The sequence below is a fragment of the Bufo bufo genome, chromosome 2 (genome assembly GCF_905171765.1).
Source record: "Bufo bufo chromosome 2, aBufBuf1.1, whole genome shotgun sequence".
Classification (NCBI taxonomy): Eukaryota; Metazoa; Chordata; class Amphibia; order Anura; family Bufonidae; genus Bufo; species Bufo bufo.
The window spans coordinates 784317407-784328398 of NC_053390.1; positions in this window are offsets into that span (position 1 = coordinate 784317407).

The window sequence follows — 10992 nt, forward strand, 5'->3', positions numbered from 1 at the left end:
CCAAAAAAAATTGCAATTATCACAAAGCTATCCATTATAGAAGAAAAAAATTAATAATGGAAGAAGCATTTCCATCAAATGATGCAAATGAACACCAGCTGACGAACCACACTGGCTATAAGATGAACAGGACTCGACGGATCACACTGACAGACCACACTGACTATAAAATAAATGCCACCTGATGGACCACACTGACTATAAAATAAATGCCACCTGATGGACCACACTGACTATAAAATAAATGCCACCTGATGGACCACACTGACTATAAAATGAATGGCATCTGATGGACCACACTGGCTATAAGATGAACAGGACTCGACGGACCACACTGACGGACCACACTGACTATAAAATAAATGCCACCTGATGGATAACAGTACACTAACAAATAGAAATTTATGGCACCTGATGGACCACACTGGCTATAAAATGAGTGGTACTGGACGGACCACATTGACCATAAAATAAATGTCACCTGATGGACCACATTGACCATAAAATGAATGGCACCTGATGGACCACTCTGGCTATAAGATGAACAGTACTCGACGGACCACACTAACTATAAAATAACTGGCACCTAATTAAAAATCATTGTTTGCCGGAAGCAGATCTTGCTGTCTAATCACGATCTGCTGCCAACAAACAATGATTCAGTATGGGGACGAGCGATAGCAATAGCGATTGTTCCTCCCCATACAGTGGAGGAGATCGCTGTCCTCCACTAACGAGCAGGCAATTGCCAGGAAAGAACGCTTCTTTACCGACAGCCTCCTGCAAATACAAATATAAAATATTATATGTTATATTTGTATATATTTCAGTGGGAGGGGGAATTAACTTAGTAGATTTAGTATTCTGCAGTCTACTACAGTTCCTCATAGTTGTAACCCTGCTTTCCCAGGATCCTAAAAGGCAAATCTCACCAGCTATGGCACACTTTAGGTTTCAGGAGGGGGATTTTTTCTTGGTAAATTCAGTATTCTGCAGTCTATTACAGTTCCACAGTCAAATCTGCCAGCTATGGCACTATTTAGCAGTCTATTATAATTCCACATGGTTTTAACTAAGATTTCCCAGAACCCTGTAACAGCACAGATAACACAGTCATGGCTATCTGAGTACAGAAAATGTAGTAGTGTTACCTGCAGTCATATGTAAAACCACAGATGACACTAGTTCTAATAATGTTAGTGTTACCTGCAGTCCTGTGTAAAACCACAGATAACACTAGTGCTAATAATGTGGTAGTGTTACCTGCAGTCCTATGTAAAACCACAGATGACACTAGTGCTAATAATGTGCTAGTGTTACCTGCAGTCCTATGTAAAACCACAGATGACACTAGCGCTAATAATGTTAGTGTTACCTGCAGTCCTGTGTAAAACCACAGATAACACTAGTGCTAATAATGTGGTAGTGTTACCTGCAGTCCTATGTAAAACCAGAGATGACAGTAGTGCTAATAATGTGGTAGTGTTACATGCAGTAACACACACACGGGGACAGACACATACAAAGGGACATACACACTCACACAAGGACACACACACAGGGGCAGTCAAATACATACAGAGACAGATACACACACAGGGACAGACACACACACAGGGACAGACACACACAGGGACAGACACACACACAGGGACAGACACACACACAGGGACAGACACACACAGGGACAGACACACACACAGGGACAGACACACACACAGGGACAGACACACACACAGGGACAGACACACACAGGGACAGACACACACACAGGAACAGACACACACAGGGACAGACACACACACAGGGACAGACAGACACACACACAGGGACAGACAGACACACACACACACACAGGGAGAGACACAGACACACACACAGGGACAGACACACACAGAAACAGACACACACACACACAGGGACAGACAGACACACACACACACAGGGACAGGGACAGACACACACACAGGGACAGACACACAGGGACAGGGACAGGGACAGACACACACAGTTAGGCCTCACCACATTCCAGCCAAACTCCTGTCTGTACAGGAAAACAGCTCTCTGTTCCTCCGGCTCCTCCCCCACTGGTCACATGGGCGGATGACATCAGGAAGGTCCTTTAGCCCGGTGGGAAACTCCATCTACCCTGTTCTGAGTCCTGGGACCGCCCACCCCAGCATTGCACATGGCGAAAATTGTCTGCATTGCTGCGGTGAGCTGCCCTAGAATTCGGAACAGGCAGTTTAATGAAGACCAGGACACAGCTGCAAGAGTGAGCGGGCACAGAGGTCCCACAGGGAGCAGTGGGCCCCGACACTTGCCCTGGTATTCCGAGTGCTGACGCCGGCCCTGGCTTTGGTTCTTGCACTAGGATTTCAGCAACAATAATCCAAAATTCCCAGTTTGTGAAGTCACATAGTTTACCTTTTTTGTCTTGTACAAAACACTCTGCTGAAGGATTCCACCTCTTCCTTTTTATAACTCCCTGTGATTTTAGACTTTACCTTTTTGAAGAAAATATTCTACTGAAATGCTCAATAGCTATATTATTGCCAAAGAGTTACTGAAATGTTGGCAAGTTATGTATAAGACAACCAAACAATTAACAAATTGACAAACGGTTTAGGTTACTAGTGTGATGGACCTAGTCTGTCCCCTGGCTAGTTAGTACAGTGTGAGTCTAGCAGAGCAAGGAAGAAGACCTACATGTGCAAGCTCCTGAGTGCTAGGTCCAAGTTCAGAGAACCTCTGTCTCTGAGACTTCAGCTGTCAAGGAAGCAACTCTATTACCAGAGGACCCTTGAGAGAAAGAAACTAGTCAGACTATGCAAGTTTCAGACAGCAAGGTATTAGTTCTTATACCAAACAGTTCATCTTGACGCAAGGCTCGACTGGAGTTTAACGGTAGAAGCTGCAATACTGGAGAACCCAAGTTGGGCCTTGCTATGAGATGGGTAAGTTTATCAAAATATTTTGACATTTTTAGTATTCCTTAGTAGTTTGTGAGCTGGGACACTCATGGTTTCTAAAATAAAGGGTCACCAAGGCAGCAACTCTGCTTCATCTTTTAGCTTGAAGACATCAGATGATGGGACTTTCCTTGACATATGTCATGAAACGTCACAATTCAAACGAACACATTTGTTCTTAGATCCTGGATTTTTTCTAGATGGATTCAATAATTTTGGTATGGTCCTCAGTCAATCCAAAGTCTACTAAGATTGCTGGTTCCTAAATGTCCTTATAATGGCCAACTGTCAGCAGTCTTCAACAAAGGATCTCTTGACTTTGTCGCTAGGGGATGAAGTATCGGTACATTTTGTACATTTATTGAAGTTTTGTGGGCTGTATAATATCACTGCAAATTCCATTCCTGCTTTACATTTTGTAGAATAACTAAGGTTCCCACTGAGAAGAAGCTGCATGATCTGATCATTTCTAACATTAATGCAAGCAAAAGACCTTGTGCTGTAATATATCAGCTACATTTCGCTACCGTTCCTTTATAAAATTTTCTTGTGAACTACTGAACGCATAAGAAAATGGAAAAAGAACCAAATAAAACATAATGGCTCATTTTACCACCATTTGTGATATTGTGGAAAAGGCAACTTCATATAATGTCCATATAATGATTTTCACTTGGTCTAGATTTCTTAACTTTGGTTGCTAAAAACTTAAAATTGTTCTGTGCTGTAAAGTTAACTTTGAGTGACAGTGTGGACAAGGTCACATGCTCGATTTGGGTCTTTAGCCCTATTAATTTATATTATTTATGTTTATGTTATTTGTGATTGTATTCATTCACCTTGATATTGGTCATACTCTTGAAAAACATTTCCATTCCCAGGAAATTGTGATTCTCATTCTAATACATATTTTTCATCTGGCCAAGGATTGTTGACTAGCCTTCTTACCCACATTCCAAAAATCACCAGGATTCCAGGTAGATTTGGATGGGAAGCACTGCTTAAAAAGGAATGCCTATAGTAGATGTAATCGATGGACGACACGTATTGATTGATTAGAAAATATCCGGAGGAAAATAAACGTGCTTCTAAAATTACCTTTAATTTGATTTGGGGGTAACAGGGCAAATACCCCAGTGATAGCCAAAACAATATTAAAAAAAAGGCTCTCGCCTAACAAAACAAAATAGTTACAAATTTTATAGCAGGGCTGATGCAGGTAATGGTAGGCGTGTGTGGGGTGGCAAGGCTGAGCCTTAGGGTAGAAAATTCTATCCTTATTTTGGCCCTAAAATGTACTCTCTGCCCAGGGAAGCCCCCTAATGGTGGAGGCCCCCTGTCCCCGTACCTAAAGCCTGACAGAAAAAGAAGTCAATTTATTGACATAAAAAAAATGTTGCGCTTAAAAAATGTAAAGTATTCAATGATGTTTCCAGCAAAGTTGAGAGTTAAATGGGAGAATAAAATTTGGTTCTTTGACACAGTTGAGGCGGCGCGAGAATGGATTAAAGAAAAGATAAAAACTTGAGGAAATAGAACTGGGGCCTAGCCAGGAGGGAGTAATGCAAGAGAGAGGGCCAAGTTCGATTGCTATCCTGAGCCATTCAGGTAGGGTGGTTAGGGAGGGGTCTGTAACCTGTTGCGGCGTCTACTCTGGGTAGGAGGCAAAAGGGGAGGATTTTTTTATTTATTTTTTTAGGTATTTTTTTTTGCTTCTCCTTCTCCCCCCTACTCTGCTCCCCTGGTGTCGTCATCCCCCCTCCCCTGGGTTCATATTGATAGACAGGAAATAGATAACCGCCATAATGTGATTGGATGAGATTAATCTCATGGAATATTAGGGGATTCAGTAGGGGAATAAAGAGAGTTGGGGTTTTTTATTCAATACATAGGATTCTTCCCGCCATAGTCTGCTTACAAGAAACACATTTGACAGGTGAGACGATAATAGGGCTCGATAGACCATGGGTACAATATGCTTTTCATTCGGTTTTCTCATCATATGCGAGAGAAGCGAGTATATTGATCCATCGAAACATAGACATTAAAATAGTAAATACAGCTATAGATGAGGAAGGTCGATATGTCCTTATGGATTGCATATTGGAAGGCAGACCATGGATAATAGCTAATGTATATATACCCCCCCCCCCCCCCCTTTTAAATCAGATGTTTTACTAAAAATAAATGAGTTTGTGCTCAAGGTGGGAGACAAGCCACTCCTAGTTATGGGAGATTTTAATAATGTAATGGATAGTCAAATGGATAGATGTAGATTAAATAATCCCCAATTAATTAATACCGGGTCAAAATTAAGAGATATTATAACAGAATTAGGTTGGATCGATATTTGGAGGGCGATGTATCCAAAGTTAAAAAGATATTCATGTTTTTCCAAAACACATAGGAGTTTATCACGGATTGATTTAGTTTTTACTGATAATAAAGGTGCACAGGATATTGAACAGGTTAAGTATGGAAGACGATGGATTTCGGATCACAATTCAATTATTATAAATATAAAAACACAAAAAAAAATAGAGGGATGAATATAAGTATAGGGTGGATTAATATAATGGGTATTCACAACAAGATATTAAAAGAGATTAAGGAATATTTTGAGATAAATGAGGGGTCAACTGAAAATAACATGGTATGGGATGCCGCAAAGGCTTTTATAAGAGGGATTATCACTAAATACACCATAATATATAGGAAGGGCATAAGGAAAAAAATTATGGATTTAGAAATTGAGGTGTTAAAATCTGAAAAAAAATATACCGACGACCCCATAGTTCCAAATTATAAAGAGTGGACAGATAAAGTGGCCAAATTGGAAACAGAGTTGCTCCTAATGGCGGAACAACAGAAAGAGAACTATGTAAGGGACAATTTCATATATGCACATATACCCGGTAAAAAGTTGGCCGATTGGTGGTAACTCATACAAAAAATTATAAATACATTTATTTTCTAACAGACAAATTTGGCCATAAAATTACTGAACAATCGGCTAAAATAGTACTCCTCAAGGAATACTTTGAAGATATGTATAGTAGTAAGATAAATAAGAGTGGGGTGGAATTACAACAGTTTTTAGGTCAAATTACTATTGATTGCTGATCAAAGAGAGAGTTTAAAAGCTCCTATAGATTCGGTAGAATATTCGGCAATATTGTCAAGGATAACTAAGAATAAGACCCAAGGAATATATGAGATCCCATTTGAAATCTATGCACAATATAAAGAGCTATTAATTCCGAAACTCCTTACAATGTGGATCGCTCCGCGGGAATTAGGAGAACTCCCAGATTCGGTGAGAGAAGCTTTGATAACACTTGTCTTAAAGGGATTCTGTCACCAGGATTATCGATATAGTGATATTTATATGTGCCCATTAATCTCCATGCAGTGTTTACAATGATCCCACTGTTACTGCTCTGTGTGTGTTAGATTCTTATAAAAAGTGATATTATTGATATGTAAATCACCTCTGTCAGGAGCCCAAGGGGTTGTCCCACGATATGTTGGAGCCCAGCCGCGCCCATCGATCCGGAGCCCAGCACCGCCTACCACTTAATTTATTCACTCCACTATCATGACGTCAATTCATCTCAGCTCCATAGTCTCGCCCAGGCGCAGTGGACACTGTAGTCTGCGCCCATGCGGACTACTGGCATCGGCTTCGACTAGTCGACTGCGCATGCGCCGGCTCCCTCGTCGAGGGAACAATTCTACACTAAAACCAGGGAAAGATTCAACACTTCCGGACTCATACCGTCCTATTTCTTTAATAAACACCGATAATAAAATATTAGCAATGGTTCTAGTAGCAAATAGACTTGGGAGTGTGGTTCCGGGGATTATTCATGAGGATCAGTCGGGCTTTATGTCAGGTAAAACCACAAGCGACAATATAATGAGATACTTTATGGGCACCCAGTTGGAATCCACAAACTGTGGAGAACGTATGATTGTAACTATAGACGCATCTAAAGCCTTTGATACGATAGAATGGCCCTTCCTATTTGCTACATTGATGAGAATGGGATTTGGAGATCATTTTATAGTTTGGGTCAAGTTACTATATACTGAAGCCTCTGCAAGGGTAATATTGAATGGCGAATATTCGGATAAAATATATATTGTTAGGGGGTTAGGCAGGGTTGTCCCCTATCCCCTCTGCTATTTGCCATAGCTATGGAACCCTTAGCTGACTTGATTAGACAAGATAAAGAAATTGTGGGTTTCAGGTTTGGGGCCCATGAGGAAAAAAATTCCTTATATGCAGATGACATTATGCTGTTTGTAGGATTGCATGGCTCACTCAGGAAGATTGCCAGGTGCCAGTGCTAGGTGAGTTAGGGGTCACCACTCCTCCCTCTCCCTTGTGTTAGGGTACCCGGGTTCCCTTCCCTCTGCGCCGCACGTCTGTTACCTGCCATACCAGACGTGATATCACTACAGTTAATTTGTAATTAGCAAAAGTAATACCGTACTTTCCGGCGTATAAGACGACTGGGCGTATAAGACGACCCCCAACTTTTCCATTTAAAATATAGGGTTTGGGCTATACTCGCCGTATAAGACTACCCCTGAATGTCCAGCCCTCCTTGTCTTCAAGACGATCTTCTTCAGTCCAGGGAACTGACTGGGATCTGTGGATGGCACTGTTATGGGGAGGGGGATCAGTGGATGACACTGCTATGGGGAGGGGGATCAGTGGATGACACTGCTATGGGGAGGGGAATCTGTGGATGGCATTGTTATGGGGAGGGGGATCAGTGGATGACACTGCTATGGGGAGGGGGATCAGTGGATGACACTATATAGCATCTTATGCTATATGTGTCATTCACAGATCCACCCCAGGGCAGTGTCATCCACAGATCCCCCTCCCTATAACAGTGTCATCCACAGATCCCCCCTAAACAGTGCCATCCACAGATCCCCCTCCCTATAACAGTGTCATTCACAGATCCCCCCTAAACAGCCCATCCACAGATCCCCGTCCCAATAACAGTGCCGTCCACAGATTCCCCCCTAAACAGTGCCATTCAAAGATCCCCCTAAACAGTGCCATTCACAGATTGCCCCCTAAACAGTGCCATCCACAGATCCTCCTCCCCATAACAGTGCCATCCACAGATCCCCCTCCCCATAACAGTGCCATCCACAGATCCCTCTCCCCATAACAATGTCATCCACAGATCCCCCCCATGACAGTGCCATCCACAGATCCCCCTCCCCATAACAGTGCCATCCACAGATCCCCCTCCCCATAACAGTACCATCCACAGATCCCCCTCCCCGACGCTCAGAGGAGTATACATTTATTATCTGTAATCCGTAACTTTAACTTTAAATCAGCGCTCATCTCTTTACTAGGGTATCTTACTCTCAGCTCCGGTAACAGGCAGTGTGGGCGGAGCTCACTCACTGACATCACGCACCTGTGCCGCCTAGTGGGAGGAGCATGAACGTGATGTCAGTGAGTGAGTGCCGCCCGCACTGCTTGTTACCGGAGCTGAGATTGAGGTACCCTAGTAAAGAGATGAGCGCTGATTAAAGTTAAAGTTACGGATTACAGTTAATAAATTTATACTCCTCTGAGCGGCGGGGCCCTGTATATTCTTACTCCCAGGCAAGCGTCCCCGTCACCATGGGAACGCCTGGGGGTTAGAATATACCATTGGATGTGAGTATAACCGGCGTATAAGACGACCCCCAACTTTTGAAAATAATTTCTAGTGTTAGAAATTCGTCTTATACGCCGGAAAATACGGTAATTCAAATGTTAGCTCAGCTGTGATCCTTGTAACAGGCTTGGCAGAAATCGCTTGCAGAGTTTCCTCTCTAACAGGTGGGAGAGATTCCTTCTTATATCTGTCTACATTATGTCCACACTCTAGCAGCCAGGTACAGGATATAATAACTTCTTACTTGTAATTAGCAATCCACAGGGCGGTCTCCCTAACGGCAGGCAAAAACCTCTGCTCCATTCTTTGTACAGGATGCTTTCATATACTCTGATCCACAATGTCCATAGAGAAATGTGGTAATAGACAACCACGCGCCTAGCCGTCCGGCTGTGTCCAGGTGCTTTAAGGCTTCTGTTCAGTCCATAAGCTAATGCTTCTTCTACCTCCACTAGACTTTCCCTATATCCATGCATTTGCTCTCTGGTCTAGGCTAGGTAACTGTAAGGAATTTGTCCACACTGCCTCAGGCTGGCCAGGGCCAAGGGGCTAAAGTGGCAGCTACATACTGGACTTATGCTGTTCTGCTCCTCACACATCCACTAACTTCCTCCCTTCCTCTAAGATTTCTTCCTTCCTTCTTCATCTGCCTTGGTACACCCTAGGAGATATATATACTGTATATATATATATATATATATATATATATATATATATATACATATACAGTCCTGATCAAAAGTTTAAGACCACTTGAAAAATGGCAAAAAATCATATTTAGCATGTCTGGATCTTAACAAGGTTCCAAGTAGAGCTCAACATGCAACAAGAAGAAATGGGAGTGAGACAAAACATTTTTTGAGCATTCAATTTAATGAAAACAACGAATAAACTGAAGCAGGCTGTTTTTCAGCTGATCAAAAGTTTAGGACCACACCTCCAAAAAAAAACTAAACCCCCCCCAAAACAAAAATCCAACTTCCAAACATGAACTCAGTAATGAGTAGCTCCGCCGTTATTGTTTGTCACTTCAAAAATTTGTTTCGGCATGCTTGATGCAAGCGTTTCCATGAGGTGAGTGGGAACATTTCTCCAAATGGTGAAGACGGCCGCACGAAGGCCATCTACTGTCTGGAACTGTTGTCCATTTTTTGTAAACTTCCCTTGCCATCCATCCCCAAAGGTTCTCAATTGGATTTAGATCAGGGGAACACGCAGGGTGGGCCAAAAGAGTGATGTTATTCTCCTGGAAGAAGTCCCTTGTCCTGCGGGCATTGTGTACTGTAGCGTTGTCCTGTTGAAAAACCCAGTCGTTACCACACAGACGAGGGCCCTCAGTCATGAGGAATGTTCTCTGCAACATCTGGACATACCCAGTGGCCGTTTGACGCCCCTGCACTTCCTGAAGCTCCATTGTTCCAATGAAGGAAAAAGCACCCCAGACCATTATGGCGCCCCCTCCACTGTAGCACGTAGAAAACATCTCAGGTGGGATCTGCTTGTCATGCCAGTAACGTTGGAAACCATCAGGATCATAAAGGTTACATTTTTTCTCATCAGAGAATAAAACTTTCTTCCACCTTTGAATGTCCCATGTTTGGTGCTCTCTTGCAAAGTCCAAACGAGCAGTTCTGTGGCGTTCAAGGAGACGAGGTCTTTGAAGACGTTTTTTGTTTTTGAAGCCCTTCAGTCTCAGATGCCGTCTGATGGTTATGGGGCTGCAGTCAGCACCAGTAAGGGCCTTAATTTGGGTCGAGGATCGTCCAGTGTCTTGACAGACAGCCAATTGGATCCTCCGGCTCAGTGCTGATGAAATTTTTTGGGGTCTTCCACTTGACTTTTTTGTTCCATAAACCTCGGGATCATTTAAGAAATTCCAAATGACTCTTACTGCGTCCCACCTCAGCAGCGATGGCGCGCTGTGAGAGACCCTGCTTATGCAGTTCAACAACCCGACCACGTTCAAAAAGGGAGAGTTTTTTTGCCTTTGCCATCACAGCGTGTGACTACCTGACAGAAAATGACAATGAATCCACATCTTTGCACAGATTTGGCCTTTTAAAGGCATGTGGTCCTAAAATTTTGATCAGCTGAAAAACAGCCTGTTTCAGTTTAATCGTTATTTTCAATTAATTGAATGCTCAAAAAATGTTTTGTCTCACTCTCATTTCTTCTTGTTGCATGTTGAAGCTCTACTTGGAACCTTGTTAAGATCCAACAATGTAAAATATGATTTTTTGCCATTTTTCAAGTGGTCTTAAACTTTTGATCAGGACTGTATATATGGCGACAGCACCACCCAGGGGTGAATGGTTGTAGTG